This window comes from Bubalus bubalis, chromosome 10 (genome assembly GCF_019923935.1).
Source record: "Bubalus bubalis isolate 160015118507 breed Murrah chromosome 10, NDDB_SH_1, whole genome shotgun sequence".
In the NCBI taxonomy this organism is placed as follows: domain Eukaryota; kingdom Metazoa; phylum Chordata; class Mammalia; order Artiodactyla; family Bovidae; genus Bubalus; species Bubalus bubalis.
In genome coordinates, this window is record NC_059166.1 from 95,580,630 (window position 1) to 95,599,261 (window position 18,632).

Below are 18,632 nucleotides of genomic sequence, written 5' to 3' on the forward strand. Positions count from 1 at the left end.
ATTCTCACCACCTTTTCTTAATCTCTTCTGCTTCTTTTAGGTCCATACTGCTCCTGTCCTTTATTGTGCCCATCTTTGCAAGAGATGTTCCCTTGGTATCTCTAATTTATACGGCTTCCAAGGTGTCTCAGTGGTAAAAGAATTGCCTGTCAATGGAGGCTACTCAGGAGAAGTGGGTTCAATCCCTGGATCAGGAAATGGCAACTCACTCTGTTATTCTTGCCTGGAATATCCCACAGAGGGGTCTGGCAGACAACATGTCCATTGGGGCACAAAGAGTCAGACATGATGAAGAGACTGAGCATGCACATGTGTATATATATATATATATATATATATATATATATATATATTTGAATTACTTTGCTGTACATGTGACACTAAGATAACATTGTAAATCAACTACAATTTAAAAAGAAATAAAGACTATACAGTCAAATTACTATGCTTTAAATTCATTTGGATTAGATCCCCTCTGTATGGTGATTACATCAACTGAACATGTAGCATATTTTTATGTTACTTTTAGTTTTTAGGAATTGCTCTTTTGACATTTAATTTGAACTCTTAAATATATAAAATATTTACAAGGTTTCAAAATAAAATATGTAAAAGAAGATAAATTCAAAGATATCTAGCTTCTATTCATGTTTCATCTGTAACAAACAGAACTAAAATTCAAAGTTCTGTGGATTTATCTTTACATATATTGACCAATCTAGCCTGGGGACAGACAAAAGTGGAAATCCTAGATCAAAGGGTAGATGCATATACAAAGTGTTCCACAAGCTCAGTGTGTTTTAAGGTTTAACAATGTCAGAAATATAGATGTTAGAAACTTACAAAAACATATCAGTTTATGGCTCAATTATTTTCTAATTTTAATTTTTCAATCAACGTTTGGCTTATTCAGAGAGCATAAAAAAACCTAAAAAGTAAATAAAATTATTTAAAATTCACAATATTAAATGAATATATAAGGAATATAAATAAACATTCAAATTATTTTTTCAAAAACTTGTAGCATTTATAGCTCTGAAGTTAAAGCTTTAAAATGCTCTAAGAATTTTGGGACACACATATAATGCTGCTAAATAGTGTATTAGTTTGCTAAGCTTGCCAAAGCAAATTACCACAAGTTGGTTGGTTTAAACAATAGAAGTTTATTTTCTCACAGTCTGGAGGCTGGAAGTCCAGGATCACAGTTTCTACAGGTTCGGCATCTCTGGAGGTCTCTCCCCTAACTTCCAGATGGCTGCCTCCAGTTGTGTCCTCACGGGGTCTCCTCCACGTATCCACATGTGTGTGTCCTACTTCCTCTTCTTTCAAGGACACCACTCGGGTTAGATTAGGATGCTCTCTAATGGCTGCACGTTAGCTTAATCGCCCATTTAAAGGTTCTATTTCTGAAATAGTCAAGTTCTGTGTTACTGGAGACTAGGGCTTCAACATATGAATTCTGAGAGGATGCAACTCAAGCTGTAAGAGCATCAAATTCTACTCCATGAGGTCGTGACATGTAGCATCCCACCAGCAATGCCTGGAGAACACCTTTCTTCCCAGCCTCACCAACCGAGTACATTGCCCAACTTTGGAATTGCTGACAAACACTGAGATATGCCGATCTCAGTGTAGCTGTCTCTGTAAATTTTTTGTTGCAGTATGACATGTATGAAGTAAAGTACACAAATCTAAAGGTCCCATTAATTTCTCCAAAATGAACATGCATGTATATTCACTGCCCAAACCAAGATGGGAGATTGACCTTGTCCCGGAAGCCAGCCTCAAGCCCCCCTCAGCCACTTATTCCCTCCCAAGGTGACACTCATCTGACTTCTATCACCCCATTCTGAACGTGATATAAATGATATATTACTCTGCTATGTCTAGCTCATTTAATTCATTTCCGTGAGATTTATTCATATGCTTAAATAACAACAATGCACTCTTTCAATGTATAACATCCCATTAGGTGAACATACTAACATTTATGTACCCATTCTATATGTTGATGATAATTTGGGTTATTTCTAGTTTGGTGCTACAAGATAAGTATGTTCAGCTTTACTTTTAAAGGTTTTTTTTTTTTTTTTTTTTAATATGGACCATTTTTAAAGTCTTTATTGAATTTGTCACAGTATTGCTTCCATTTTATGTTTTGGGTTTTGACCATGAGCCATGTGGGATCTTAGTTCCTTGACCAGGGATCCAACAGGTAACCCGTGTATTGGAAGGCCTAGTCTTAACCACTAAACCACCAGGGAATTTCCTATTCAGCTTTAATAGCTAATTATTAATTTTCCAAAGTAGTTGTGCCAATTTGCCTTCCTGACAGCAGTGATTACGACTTCTGGTTGGTACATATCCCACCAACATTTAGTGCCATTAGTTTTAAAAATTATAGCTGTTCAGGTGTGTCTGTGGTGGTTTCTTATTATAGTTTTAATTTACTTTCTCCTGATGACTAATGATATTGAACATATTTTTATATAATTATTGGAAGTCATGTGTTCTAATTTGCAAAAGACATATTTAATCACTTGACCATTTTTGTTTTTCCTCATCAGCTTTTCTTTTTCTTTATATATTCTGTATACAAGTTTGTTCTTTATATTTTCTATATATAAGTTCTTTTCTGAATATGTGCCACAAATATTTGCCTCATTCTATGGTAGAAATTATTTTAAAGATGAATTTTACTTTAGAACAGTTTTAGATTGACAGAGAATTCCTGTATATCTCATACCCAGTTCCCTCTATTATTAAATCCTACATTAGTGTGGTTCATTTGTTAAAATTAATGAACTGATATTGATACATTAATATTAACTAAAGTTCATATTTTATTCAGATTTACTTAGGTTTTAACTAATGTCCTTTCTCTGTTCCAGGATTCCATCTAGGTTATCACATTATTTAGTTGTCATGTCTCCTTAGGTTCCTCTTGGTTGTGACAGTTTATTAGATTTTTCATTGTTTTTGGTGATCTTGAGAGTTCTGAAGAATACTAGTGAGATATATTTTTAAATGACCCTCTGTTGGAATGTGTCTGATGTTTTTCTTTTTTTGCATTTTCTTATCAAGGGTATATATATATATATATATATATATATTCAATTGACAAAACAGAAAAAGGCCCACAGACATGGAAAACAATCTTATGGTTACCAAAGGGGAAAGTGGGGAGGGGTAAATTAGGAGTTTGGGATTAACGGATTAAACTGGCATCACAGGCTTTTCAGAGGATGACGACAGAGTGGCATTTCCATCCCATCACATCAAGAATGCACATTATCAGCCTGATTTATTGCTGGCTGATCACTTGGTTAGATGGCTGAGGTTATGTTCATCAGGCTTCTCCTCTGTGAAGTGTTTTCTCCTTTTGGGAGGAAGCCACCATGTGCAGACCACCCTTCAGGAGTGGGGAGTTAAGTAAGCATGCTCCGATCCTTGAGGGCAGTCACTACATAAATTATTCAGAAATCTGCATGGGAGATTTGTCCTTTCTCCATTTATTAACTTCTTTCATTTATATCAATACAAACTCAAAAGATATTTATTTTATATTGTGGATTATAATCCACTATCATTTTGTTGCTCAAACTGTTTTGGTTTTGGCCATAGAGATTCTATCAATTGATTCCTGTGTCCCATTGATGTACCCCAAATATTATGGGCTATTTTCATTTTGGAACACTTCCTTACTTCATAGCACTACAAATATCCTCTGGTCTCATCTTACATATTTTGTGTTCAAGTTCTAGAATAAATTGTTCTTCAGGAATCCCTGATTCTTTTTATTAGAGAGTAGTAAAAAACATCATAGTAATCCAAGTCTATGCCCAAACCACTGAAGTCAAAGAAGCTTAAGCTGACTGGTTCTATGAAGACCTACAACAACTTCTAGAACTAACACCAAAAAGAATATCCTTTTCATCAGAGGGGATTGGAATGCAAAATTTGGAAGTCAAGCGATATCCAGAACAAAAGGCAAGTTTGGCCTTGGAGAACAAAATAAAGCAGTGAAAAGAATCATAGATTTTGTCAAGACAACACACTACTCATAGCAAATATCCTTTTCCAACAACCTAAGAAATGACTCTACACATGGCCATAACCAGATGATCATCATGAAAATCAAATGGATTATGTTCTTTGCAGCTGAAAATGGAGAAGCTCTATACAGTCAGCAAAAACAAAACCTGGAGCTGACTGGGGCTCAGATAATGAGCTTCTTATTGCAAAATTCAGACTTAAATTGAAGAAAGTAGGAAAAACTGCTAGGTCATTCAAGTATGACATAATACAAATCCCTAATGATTACACAGTGGAGGTGACAAATAGATTCATGGGATTTTTCCTGGTGGATGGTGTGTGTGAAGAACTATGAATAAAAGTTTGTAACATTGTACAGGAGGCAGTGAACAAAACTATCCCCTCTCAAAAAAAAAATGCAAGAAGGCAAAGTGGTTGTCTGGGGAGACTCTACAAATAGCTGAGGAAAGAAGAGAAGGAAAAGGCAACGGAGAAAGTAAGAGATATATCCAACTGGATGCAGAGTTCCAGAGAAGAGCAAGGACAGATAAGAAGGCCTTCTTAAATGATCAATGCAAAGAAATAAAGGAAAATGATAGAATGAGAAAGACTAGAGATCTCTTCAAGAAAATTGGAATATCAAGGGAATATTTCATGCAAGGATGGGCACAATAAAGGACAGAAATGGTAAGGATATAACAGAAGCAGAAGAGATTAAAAAGAGTTGGCAAGAATACACATAACTATATTAAAAAGGTCTTAATGACCCAGATAACCACGATAGTGTGGTCACTCACCTAGAGCCAGACATCCTGGATTGTGAAGTTAAGTGGGCCTCAGGAAGCTTTATAACAAGCAAAGTGTGATGGAGTTTCAGCTGAGCTATTTCAAATCCTAAAGATGATGCTGTCAAAGTGCTGCACTCAATATGTCAGCTAATTTGGAAAACTCAGCAGTGGCCACAGGACTGGAAAAGGTCAGTTTTCATTCCAATCCCAAAGAAAGGCAATGCCAAAAAATGTTCAAACTACTGTACAATTGCACTCATTTCACATGCTAGCAAGTGTATGCTCAAAATCCTTCAAGCTAGGCTTCAGCAGTACGTCAACTGAGAACTTCCAGATGTATTTAATACAAGCTGTATTTTGAAGGGACAGAGGAACCAGAGATCAAATTGCCAACATTCACTGGATCATGGAACAAACAAGGGAATTCCAGAAAAACATTTACTTCTCTTCATTGACTATGCTAAAACCTTTGACTGTGTGGGTCACAACAAACTGAAAAATTCTTAGAGATGGGAATACTAGATCACCTTACCTATCTCCTGAGAAACCTGTTGCAGGACAAGAAACAACAGTTAGAATGAACCTGGAATAATTGGTTCCAAATTAGGAAAAGTGCATGACAAGGTTGTATATTGTCATCCTGCTTATTTAATTTGTATGCAGAGTACATCATGTGAAATGCTGGACTGGATGAATCCCAAACTGGAATTAAGATTGCTGGGAGAAGCAGCAACAGCCTCAAATATGCAGATGATACCATCTAATGGCAGAAAGTGAAGAGGAACTAAAGAGTCTCTTGATGGTGAAAGAGAAGAATGAAAAAGTTGACTTAAAATTCAACATTAAGAAAAACTAAGATCATGGCACATGGTCCATCACTTCATGGCACATAGAAGGTGAAAAAGTAGAAACAGTGATACATTTTACTTTCTTAGGCTCCAGAATCACTGCAGACAGTGACTGAAGCAGTAAAATTTAAAGATACTTGCTCCTTGGAAGGAAAGATATGACAAACCTAGACAATGTATTAAAAAGCAGAGATATCACTTTGCAGAGAAAGTTCCATATAGTCAAAGCTATGGTTTTTCCCATAAGTAATCATGTATGGATACAAGAGTTGGAGTATAGAGAAACTGACCCCTGAATAGTTGGTGCTTTTGAACTGTGGTGTTGGAGAAGATTCTTGAGAGTCCCTTGGACAACAAGATCAAAGCAGTCAATCCTAAAGGAAATCAGTCCTGAATATTCATTGGAAGGGCTGATGCTGAAGCTGAAGCTCCAATACTTTGGCCACCTGATGCAAAGAGCTGACTCATTGGGAAAGACCCTGATGCTGGGAAAGATTGAAGGCAGGAGGAGAAGAGGACGACAGAGGATGAGATGGTTGGATGGCATTGCTCACTCAGTGGAGATGGATTTGAGGAAACTCTGGGAGATGGTGGAAGACAGAGGAGCCTGGAGTGCTGCAGTCCATGGGTTTGCAGAGTCAGATGCAGCTTAGTGAGTGAACAACAACAACAAAGACCCTAGCTCTGGGCACTAGGTGGGCTCATTGCTACTGGAGGGTTGGTCACTTCTGTGCTCTTTCAGGTGATATAGTAAGGCTGTATATGTGTGTATATCAACCTATGTATATGTGCATATTTATAAGTGATTCTATGTAAGCTGATTTCAGTTCCTATATTGTTCTGCAAATGCCTGTTCCTTCAGATTTTGAGGTGGCAATTCGCCCTGCAATTGCATTCCTCTGATAGATTAAGCAAATTCATTTGTATTCAGTTTATTTGTTGTTTTTTTTTTTTTTTTTTTTTAAGGATGGAAATGATGACTTCCAAGTCCTTTATGAGTTAGAGATTTGGTTTGATTTTTTACACTCAATGATCTTTTGGTGAATTGAGGTACTTTTTAATGAAGGTTGAATTATCAAATTTTTATTCTTTTGGGGTATTACTTTTTCATCTTGCTTAAGAAATCTTTGGCTTTCCAAGGTTCAGTTCAGTTGAGTTAGTCGATCAATCGTGTCCGACTCTTTGCGACCCCATGAACTGCAGCATGCCTCCCTGTCCATCACCAACTCCCGGAGTTCACTCAGACTCACGTCCATCGAGTCAGTGATGCCATCCAGCCATCTCATCCTCTGTCATCCCCTTCTCCTCCTGCCCCCAATCCCTCCCAGCATCAGAGTCTTTTCCAATGAGTCAGCTCTTCACATGACTGTGGCTCAGATCATGAACTCCTTGTTGCCAAATTCAGACTTAAATTGAAGAAAGTAGGGGAAACCACTAGACCATTCAGGTATGACCTAAATCAAATCCCTTATGATTATTCAGTGGAAGTGAGAAATACATTTAAGGGACTAGATCTAATAGACAGAGTGCCTGATGAACTATGGACGGAGGTTCATGACATTGTGGAGGAGACAAGGAACAAGACCATCCCGATGGAAAATAAATGCAAAAGAGCAAAATGGCTGTCTGGGGAGGCCTTACAAATAGCTGTGAAAAGAAGAGAAGCATAAAGCAAATGAGAAAAGGAAAGATATACCCATTTGAATGCAGAGTTCCAAAGAATAGCAAGAAGAGATAAGAAAGCCTTCCTCAGTGATCAATACAAAGAAATAGAGGAAAAAAACAGAATGGGAAAGACTAGAGATCTCTTCAAGAAAATTAGAGATACCAAGGGAACATTTCAAGCAAAGATGGTCTCCATAAAGGACAGAAATGGTATGGACCTAACAGAAGCAGAAGATATTAAGAAGAGGTGGCAAGAATATACAGAAGAACTGTACAAAAAAGATCTTCACAACCAAGATAATCACGATGGTGTGATCACTGACCTAGAGCCAGACATCCTTGAATGTGAAGTCAAGTGGGCCTTAGAAAGCATCACTACGAACAAAGCTAGTGGAGGTGATGGCATTCCAGTTGAGCTATTTCAAATCCTGAAAGATGATGCTGTGAAAGCACTGCACTCAATATGCCAGCAAATTTGGAAAACTCAGCAGTGGCCACAGGCCTGGAAAAGGTCAGTTTTCATTCCAATCCCAAAGAAAGGCAATGCCAAAGAATGCTCAAACTACCGCACAATTTCCAAGGTTATAAAGCCATTTTTCTAAGTTCTTATCTAACCACTTAATTTTTTGATCTTTCACTTTGATCTATAATCCATCTGAGATTGATTTTGATGTGTGGTAGAGGTGAAGTTAGGATTCATTTTTTCACAAGTGGATTTCCAATTGATTTATCACCATTTGCTGAAAAGTCCTTCCTTTCTCTACTGCACTAGATTGGCACCTTGATTGAAAATTAGGTGATGATTTATTTAGACTGTTTCTAGACCCTTAATTTTGCCCCAGTGGTCTATTTGTTTATCATTGTATCAGCATCACAGTGTTAAATTACAAAAGCTTTATAATAAGTCTTGATATTTGGTTCTGTAGTGTCAATATTTAGTAGTAGAAGTCTTTTAATTTTGTTTTTCATCAAAGTGTCTTCTCTGTCTTTGCTCCTTTCAATTTCTGTAAGAAATTTAGAATCAGTTTGTTAAATTTCAAAAAATGTCTGCTGAAATTTTGAATGGGACTGTGTTGAATCTATAAATCTAATTTCTTTTTTTTTTCTGTTTATTTATTTATTTATTTTACTTTACAATATTGTATTGGTTTTGCCATATATTGACTTGAATCCACCATGGGTGTACATGTGTTCCCCATCCTGAATCCCCCTCCTACCTCCCTCCCCATCCCATCCCTCTGGGTCATCCCGGTGCACCAGCCCCAAGCACCCTGCCTCACGCATCGAACCTGGACTGGCAATTCATTTCACATATGATAATATACATGTTTCAATGCCATTCTCCCATATTATCCCACCCTCGCCCTCTCCCACAAGAGTCCAAAAGGCTGTTCTATACATCTGTGTCTCTTTTGCTGTCTCACATACAGGGTTATCATTATTATTTCAGTCCATGAATATGGTATATCCCTCTGTTTAGTCTGTTCTTTTCAAATTTGCTTTTAGTCTTTTCTGTACTGATTTTATATCTATCTCAGTAAATTAATTCCCAGGCAGTTGATGTTTTTGGCTCATTATAAATTATTTTTAAAGTTCATTTGACATTTGTTTTTGTCAGTACCTAGAATAAAAGCTAATTTTTATATTTTCCTTTGAACTAGTTACCTTGCTAATTTAAGTCTAATAGTTTGATCTTTAAAATTTTTCCATGTACTGGGTTGGCCAAAAGTTCCTTTGGTTTTTAAGTAAAAGACACATTTTTCATTTTCACCAAGAACTTTCTTGAGCAACGTATTCACCATTTTGTTCCACTATCTTCTGCCACTTTTCAGACAACTTCATAATTTCATCTTCTGAAAACTTTGTACCTTTTGGGGCAAAAAACTGTTCCAGATGCCTTTTACAGTCTTCCAGGAAATTGAAATGTTTTCCATTAAGAGAATTTTGTAAAGACCAAAATAGGTGCAATGTCTGGTGCATATGGTGGATGAATCAGAACTTCCCACCCAAGCTATAACAGTTTTTGCCTGGTCATTGAAGAAACATGTGGTTTTTGCATTATCCTGATTGAAGATTATGCATTTTCTGTTGACTAAAGGATGGTTTCCACTGAGTGCGACTTTCAGCTGGTCTGATTGGGAGCAGTACTTGCTGGAATCAATCATTTGGTTTTCTGGAAGGAGCTCATAATAGAGGACTCTCTTCCAAACCTACCATATACAGTGTCACCTTCATTGGAAAAAGACTGGCCTTTGGTGTGATTGGTGGTGGTTCATATCACTTGCCCCTCAATCTATTCCATTCCACATTATTGTACAGTATTTGCTTTTCATCACCCAACAATTTATTTGAAGAACAGAACATTTTGATTATGTTTCAGTAGAGAATCATGCATGGAAATATAGTCAAGAAGATTATTTTTTTCACTTAACTTATTTGGAACCCAAACATCAAAGTGATTACTATAACCAAGCGGATGGGAATGAGTGTCAGTGCTTGATTTGGATATTTTGAGTCTGTTAGCTATCTTTCACGTGCTGTGCTGTGTGCTTAGTCACTCAGTAGTGTCTGACTCTTTGCAACACTATGGACTGTAGCCTACAGGCTCTTCTGTCCATTGGGATTCTCCAGGCAAGAATATTGCAGAGGGTTGCCATGCCTCTTCCAGGGGATTTTCCCAACCCAGGGATCAAAGACATGCCTCCCACATTGTAGGCAGATTCTTTACCATCTGAGTCACCAGCTATCATATTGTTTGTTCTCAATTAATGTCTTGAATTTCATCCCTATCAACTTCAACTGGGTTACTCGACCATGGAGCTTCATCCAGGGAGAAATCTCCAGCATTATCTGTGAACAATGACAGTTATAATTCTTCTTTTGCAGGCCTTGTTGCTTTTATTTTGCTTTTTGCAGTGACAGACTTCTATCATGTTGAATAAAGTAAGCATTCTTATTTTATTCTCCATATCAGAGAGTAAAACACACTCTTTCAATTTTAAATAAGACATTTACTGTGTAGTCATTTTATAGGTAATATAATTTATTACATTATGCCAATCAATGATAAGCAATATGTAACAAGAAATTACTTTTCATTCCTAATTTAATAAAATTATATATACATATTTATGTATTATGTATATGTATATATACATATATGAGTTTTACATTTTTTTCAAATGTTGTTCTCTTGGGTTTTTCTCCTTATTTAGTTAATGTGGTTAATTGAATTAATTGATTTCATATTTTTAAAAAATTTACACTCATGGATTAAATTCAATTTAATCACAATATTTATATTCTATAGTTTGATTACTAACTTTTTGTAGGTGTTTCATATCTATGTTTTGGGAGAAATTTTATTGCAATTTTCCTTTCTTGTAATATTCTCACCAAGTACTGATATCAAGGTTATGCCAGCCTCATAAAATATTTAGAAAGTATATATTCTCTTATAAGTCTCTGGAAAAGTTTGCAAAAGATTGATATTAAATATTTGAAAGAATTTACAAATGAAATAATCTGGTTCTGGAGATTTTTCTGTGAAAAGGTTTCAATTATGGACTATAGTAGACTATAGCTATAGGAGCATTTAGATTTTGTTTCTTAATTTTCCATTTCTGGAAAATTGAATTTTTAAAGAATTTTGCTCATTTAATGTTAGTATCTTTTTACTTTATGCAGGATCTCTAGGGAAGACCTTTGTTTAGTTCTTATGATTGGCAATTTATGTCCTCTCTCTTTATTCATCTTGATCAAATTTTCCAGAGATTATTAAATTGGTTAGCTTTTGCAGATATCAATTTTTGCCTTTTAAAAAGTCTTAATTTTTTATTTTATATTTTATTTATTTCTGCTTTTTTTTTTCCTCAAGTTCTCTCTTCTAATTTTTTGAACTTTAACTTTCTCTTTCTTTCTTCTTCCTCTTTTTCTGTTTGACTTCCTGATTTAGGTTGACAAATCAATTTTGTACACCATCAGGGGCCTAGTCTGTAATGGCCTGATAAATCACTTCTGAAATCAAACATTAAAACTGTCTTATGATCATAGTAGTGGTTACCTATAGGACATAGTCATTAAAACAACCTAAAATATTAGGATTCATAATCATAATCAAATAAATTATTAGCCTTAATGCATATCATTTTTAGTTAATAATATACTATAAATATTTTTTTACAATACATTAACTTTTATAGCACAATTTTTAAAGGCTGCATAGTGTTATAGTGTAATATAAAAGTATGCTTTCTGTAAGTAATAATTTCTATAATTATTAATTATAAAATTAATAATTAATTTTATATTGATGGATAAGTCATTTGTTTCTAATTTTTACTACTGATTCACTAATTGTACTCTAATTTAATTAGTAGATATGCTCCTGAAAATTATATGGATCTAATTTTTATGAATTAATGGTTATTATGGAGAGAACAAGTATGGTAACTTATTGTGTTAAAAGGAAGAATTTGTTTTCTAAAATACTTGCTCCCAAAATCTAAATGTTTATAGAATAGTTTGACTTAAAGTTGGCTGATGTCTGTGATGTCATTCTGTTCACTTAATTTAGCAGTTTTTTCCTCTCTCTCTAACACAACCATACGCACTACTTTATATTTTTGGATGTGGCACATTTACCTCATGTAACAACAAGTTATTAGATAACGCTATTCCAAGAGGTATGGAATAGCCACTCTATTACCTGAAATAGGCTGGCCAGGACCACTGAAGGGTTAACTACAGATTATTAAGTGCTTAAGAAATGAAAAATGTTCTACAAATGCCAAGGTTATTAAGGCACTTAACAGCATATATCAGAAAGTGGAAATTTTTCTGCCAAGGCATCAAATCCTCAAATTTCAATTTAATTCAACAAGTACTTATTGAATACATATGATTACAGGACTGGTAAAGGTCAATTTTCATTCCAATCCTAACGAAGGGTAATGCCAAAGAATGTTCAAACTACTGCACAATTTCACTTATTTTGCATGCTAGCAAGGTAATGCTCAAACCTTCAAATGAAATTTCAGCAGTCTGTGAACTGAGAAATTCCAGATGTACAAGCTGGATTTAGAAAAGGCAGACAAACCAGAGATCAAATTGACAACATCCGCTGGATCATAGAAAAAGCAAGGGAATTCCATAAAAATATTTACTCCTTCATTGACTACACTAAAGCCTTTGTGTGGATCACAATAAACTGGAAAATTCTTAAAGAGATGAGAATAACAGACCACCTTACCTGATTCTTGAGAAATCTGTATGCAGGTCAAGAAGCTACAGTTAGAACCGGACATAGAACAGACTGGTTCAAAATTGGGAAAGGAGAGTGTCAAGGCTGTATATTGTCACCCTGCTTATTTAACTTATATGCAGAGTACATTTTGCAAAATGCTGGGCTGGATGAAACACAGGCTGGAATCAAGATTCCTGGGAGAAATATCAACAACCTCAGATATACAGATGATACCACTCTAATGACAGAAAGCAAAGAGGAACTAAAGAGCCTCTTGAAGATGGTGCAAAAGGAGAGCAAAAAAGCTGGCTTCAAATTCAAAATTCAAAAAGCTAAGTTTATGGCATCTGACCCCATCACTTCATGGCAAATAGATGGAGAAACAGTGGAAACAGTGACAGACTTTAATTTTGGGGCTCCAAAATCACTGTAGGAGGTGACTGCAGCCATGAAGTTAAAAGACACTTGACTTTTAACCATGACCAAACTAGATAGTACATTAAAAAGCAGATGCATTACTTTGCTGGCAAAGGTTCATATAGTCAAAGCTATGGTTTTTCCAGTAGTCATCTACAGGAGTGAGATTTGGACCATAAAGAAAGATGAGCACCAAAGCACTGGTGTTTTTGAACTGTGGTGCTGGAGAAGACTCTTGAGAGGCCCTTGGACTGCAAGGAGGTCAACCAGTCAATCCTGAAGGAAATCCACCCTGAATATGCATTGGAAGGATTGATGCTGAAGCTCCAATACTTTAGCCACCTGATGTGAAGAGGTGACCTATTGGAAAAGATCCTTATGCTGGGAAAGATAGAAGGTAAGAAGAGAAGGTGTTGACAGAGAATGAGATGGTTGAATGGCATCACCAACTCAATGGACCTGAATTTGAGCAAGCTCTGCAAGATAGTTCATGGGGTTCTCTAGGAAGAATACTGAAGTGGTTTGCAATTCCCTTCTCCAGTGGACCACATTTTGTCAGAACTCTCCACTATGACTTGTCCATCTTGGGTGGCCCTACACAGCATGGCTCATAGTTTCATTGAGTTAGGCAAGGAGGTGGCCTAACCTCCTTGTGATCAATCTGATTAGTTTTCTGTGATTGTGGTTTTCATCCTGTCTGCCCTCTGAAAGATAAGGATAAGAGGCTTATGGTGGTGGTGGTCTAGTCGCTAAGTCATGTCTGACTCGTGTCATCCCATGGACTGTAGCCTGCCAGGCTCCTCTGTCCATGGGATTCTCCAGGCAGGAATACTGGAGTGGGTTGCCGTTTCCTTCTCCAGGATATCTTCCTGACCCAGAAATCAAACACAGGTTTCCTGCATTGTAGGCAGATGATTTACCAACTGAGCTATGAGGGAAGCCTGATGGAATAGGCTTATGGAGGTATACTAACTGGGGAAATCTGGGTCTTGTTCTGATGGGTGGAGCCATGCTCAGTAAATCTTTAATCCAATTTTCTGTTGATAGGGCTCTGTTCCCTCACTATTGTTTGACATGAGACCAAACTATGTTGGAGGTAATAAAGATAATGGTGACCTCCTTCAAAAGGTCCTGTGCACCAACTGCCACACTCAGTACCCCCGACCATGCAGTAGGCCACTGCTGACCCACGCCTCCACCGGAGACTCCTGGGCAAGTCTGGGTCAGTCTCCTGTGGGATCACTGCTCCTTTCTCCTGAATCCTGGTGCACACAAGGTTTTGTTTGTGCCCTCCTTGCATGTTCATTGGAAGGACTGATGCTGAAGCTGAAACTCCAATACTTTGGCCACCTGGTGTGAAGAACTGACTCCCTGGAAAAGACTCTGATGCTGGCAAAGATTGAAGGCAGGAGGAGAAGGGAATGACAGAGGATGAGATGGTTGGATGGCATCACTATGCAATGCACATGAGTTTGAGCAAGTGCTGGGAGTTGGTGATGAACAGGGAAGCCTGGCTTGCTGCAGTCCATGGGGTTGCAAAGAGTCAGACATGTCTGAGCAACTAAACTGAACTGAACTGGGGGATAATGAAGGAGAGGGAAGCTTGGCATGCTGCAGACCACGGGCAGCAAAGAGTTAGACATGACTTACCTACTGAGCAAGAATGTATGATTTTCAAAATTTGTAGACAAAAATGAACAAAACTTGTTCCTCCCCTTAAGAGGTTCACTGTTTAGTGCCTGGATAGACAGACACATGGCTTATTATTACAGCGGGTACATCCAAAAAGTTCCTCAAAGAGGTAGAAACTGAGTGCTATAGACGTCAGAGTTGGAGTGTACTTCCAACTGGAGTTAATTAGAAATTGAATCATGGTTGAGGAGGTGTTTGATCTGGTCCTTGAAGGATGGTAACATTTTGACAGAGCACATATTGGGGAAAGGGCATTTTAAGCAGAGGAAACTACACATTTAGTGGTGGAAAAGGCAAATGCCTAGAAAATGGAAGTTTATCAATTTGGTGCGTATTGAGCAACGACTGTGCTGAGAAAGTAGGATGGGGTCAGACTATAGAAGACCTTTATTACTGAGCTAAGGAGGCAGTTGTGAGCTGTTGATGGCTTTTGAAAAAAAGCAAGTAAGGAGGCTGACACATAGGGCATGACTGGACATAAAAAGTAGACACTCAATAATTATTTGCAGAGTCATCCAACAGGTTACACTTTCTTAGGAACAGTCGAATGCTGACCGTGGGTTTTTTAGGTGAGTTCCTCTTTGCATTCAAGTCAATGGTCAAGTTTCTGCTAAGAGCCAGCTTGTGTTAAGGACATCTGCCCTATCCTTGCAGAAATACCTCTCTTTACCCTGTCTTCACCCTCCCATCTTGGTCTCCTGCCAGACTCACTCAGCTGCCCCCCGATCCTCTCAGAATCAAAACCACTTTCCTGTTCACTCTTGTGCTGGCATCTCTAGCTGGGTTGCTTTCCTTGTCTTACTGATTCTGGCTTCTTTTGTTTCCCTCCAGATAATGGAGAGGTAGCTGTACCCCTGAACTTCTTGATTTTTTTTTTTAAGTTTTCAAAGCTTAACATGAATCATGGTAGAGAAAAGTGAGGCTTATTAGTGAACAAAAGCAAAGCCCTTTGGGAACAGAGAGAAGAGAGATCTTTAAAGCAATTTAAAAAATAGCTATTAAAGAAGATGATATCTCTGCCTCAGCTTCTTCCTGTGTCACAAGGATGGGGATAATGTCTGTTGCATGGGTTGTTAAAGTATTAAATGAGTTCGTATTTTTAGAAAATGGTTAGGCAAGTGACATGTACATGGATACCACTCAGTAAAGTTTCCCTTAAACAGAAAGATGAACATTCAATAAGTATCCTAAAATAACTTTAACATGGAAAAACAAGTTTGCTTTTTCTGCTATCCTTATTCTTATTCTACTTTCCCAGATTCCTCAAGTATTTTTAGCCTTGAGAAAACATAACAAAACCTTTGTGTAGAGATCGTCTTCCCTCCCAGAAACCAACTAGTAGAAGGAAAGCCAAGTAGCAACTGAAAAGACAACCATCTAAACTAATAATGTACTGAAATCTTTCCTGCTTAACTCCAAATTGGGCTTCCCTGGTGGCTCAAAAGGTAAAGCATCTGCCTGCAATGTGGGAGGCCTGGGTTCGATTCCTGGGTCGGGAAGATCCCCTGGAGAAGGAAATGGCAATCCACTCTAGCACTCTTGCCTGGAAAATCCCATGGACGGAGGAGCCTGATAGGCTACAGTCCATGGGGTCGCAAAGAGTCGGACACAACTGAGCGACTTCAATAACTCCAACTCCAACTCCTTATATGTGAAGAATGGATGTAGCGCTTGTAAAAAATAACTAGAGTGGGAAGACCAGCAGGGGGAGCTCTCATGCCCTGTGATGACAGAAAACCCAACAAGAAGGAGAAAGACTTTTCCTCTTTCCTCCCCAGGACTCAGCCAAGGAACGCCATGGACCCTTTGTTTACTCCAGCTTTCCCACCTTTCTTTCCCTCTACAAGGTTGTTCTCTCCACTTTTGCGGGGGCCTGCCACGTGGCTTGCCATGTTTGCAGACCCCGAATTGCAACTCTCTGCTGATCCTGAGTAAAATTGATTTTGCTGGAGAAATATCTGGCAACCTATTTTAGGTCAACACTTTGCACATATTTTATCTGATAAGACTCTCATGTCTCTCACTCAGCCAATTGCACTCATAATAGCTGGGATCAGTGGTTCTCAATCAAGGACACTTTGTCCCCCAGGGGATATTTGGCAATGTCTGCAGACTTTTTTGTTTAGCAAAACCAGGGGGTGCTATTCATAGGTATAGCCCAAAGATGCAGCCAACCATCCTACAATACACAAGACGGCCCTCCACACACACAAAAGCATAAGAACATTTGTTATTCAGTTGCCCAGTTGTGTCCAACTCTTTGTGACCCCAGGACTGCGGCATGCCAGGCCTCCCTGTCCCTCACCATCTCCCAGACTACTGAAGATAAAATGTAACTAGGGCCAAGGTTCAGAAAATCTGGGTCATAGTGAGAGGGTCTACCCTTCAGTGCCAGCTGAGAGTGAAGCTTTGAGGAGATGGTGCTACAGGATGAACAGATAGAAAGGCAAGTTGACTACCCCACACACCTGAGTGGAGGATTCTGGACCAGGGCAGGTAGGAGGATCCTGAGATCCAGGGAGAATTGCTGGCAATTGGAGTCTGCAACAAATTTTGTTTATTTGTCAATTTGGTCAAGGCAGTAGGAACAGAATATTCAGGGGCTCACGTGGCTATAGGGCAGGGCTTGGGTGAATATCTGCTGTGGTGTATATCCTCTGATGGGGGGCCCTTCCAGTAGGTACGAATAGTGACCTGGGGAAGGCGGGAGCATCCAGCTCTGATTAGTTCAGCCCTTGTGGGCACATTGCAATGAAATCAAGAGAGCAGGGACAAAAGATGACCTAGAGCTAGAATCACTTAGAATATTTGCAATAAGAAAGATATGAGTGGTGGTTTATATACGTGCAAAATTCTTTGACATTTCCTTCAACAAAGAGCCTCTTTCCCTACTCTGAGTTTGGGTTGGGCTTAGTGATTCACTTCTAGTGATGGGCTAAAGAAGGATTCATGATATATGACTTCCATGGCTGGGTTACAAGGTTCATGGTCTCTGCCTTGCTCTTTCTTTTTGGATCACTTGCTTTGGGGGAAGCCAGCTATCATGCCATGAGGATGCTCAAGTATCCTTACGAAGAGGTTTGAGGCCAGAAACTGAGGCCAACAGCCATGTAAGTAAACCATCCTGAAGCAGGTCCGTGGTCCCACACACATGCTCAGATGACTAATGGAGAGCAGATGGGAGACCCTGGGTCAGAGGCCCAGCTGAGCTGCTCTTAGATTCAGGGTCTTCAGGGACTTCCCTGGTGGTCCAGTGGTTCAGAATCCATTCTTCCATTGCAGGGGGCTACAGGTTTGATTTCTGGTTTGGGAACTAGGATCCCACCTAACCAAAAACAAATAAAGTGTATATATATAATTTAAAAAAATCCCTCACCTTCAGAAACTGTAATAATACCTTCTCATTGTTCTTAGGTGGCAGACTTTGAGATAATTCATTAAGTATCAATACATACATAACACATAAATATTTAGGAATGAGTTTTTTCATTAAGAACAGTTTGCAGGAGGTTTAGGTATAGATTTTAAGGGGAAGGAGCTTCATTGCCTCTTCATTGTAGAGAATTTTGATTCAGAACTGTGTGATTAGGAATATGGATTTGTGAGTAGACTGCCATAATTCCAGTGCTGACTCTCACTTACTAGCTTGTGATCCTGGGCAACTCAACCTCTTGGGATTCAGCTTCTTTGTTTTTAAAACAAAGATAATGACTAATAGCTGGAAAGTGTTTATAAGAGTATCTGGGAAATAGCGTGAAATAAACATTAGCTGCTATTATTATTGTGTCTGTAGTTGTATCACCTTACACTCAGATGGTGATTCACATTTATAAAATACTCTGCATAAGTTATTGGAAAGTTTGGCACCTGGGTCATAAAGGGTTCCGTGAATGAATCTCAAATTCAGCATAATGTGGACCTTGTCATGCACAGTCTTCAAGC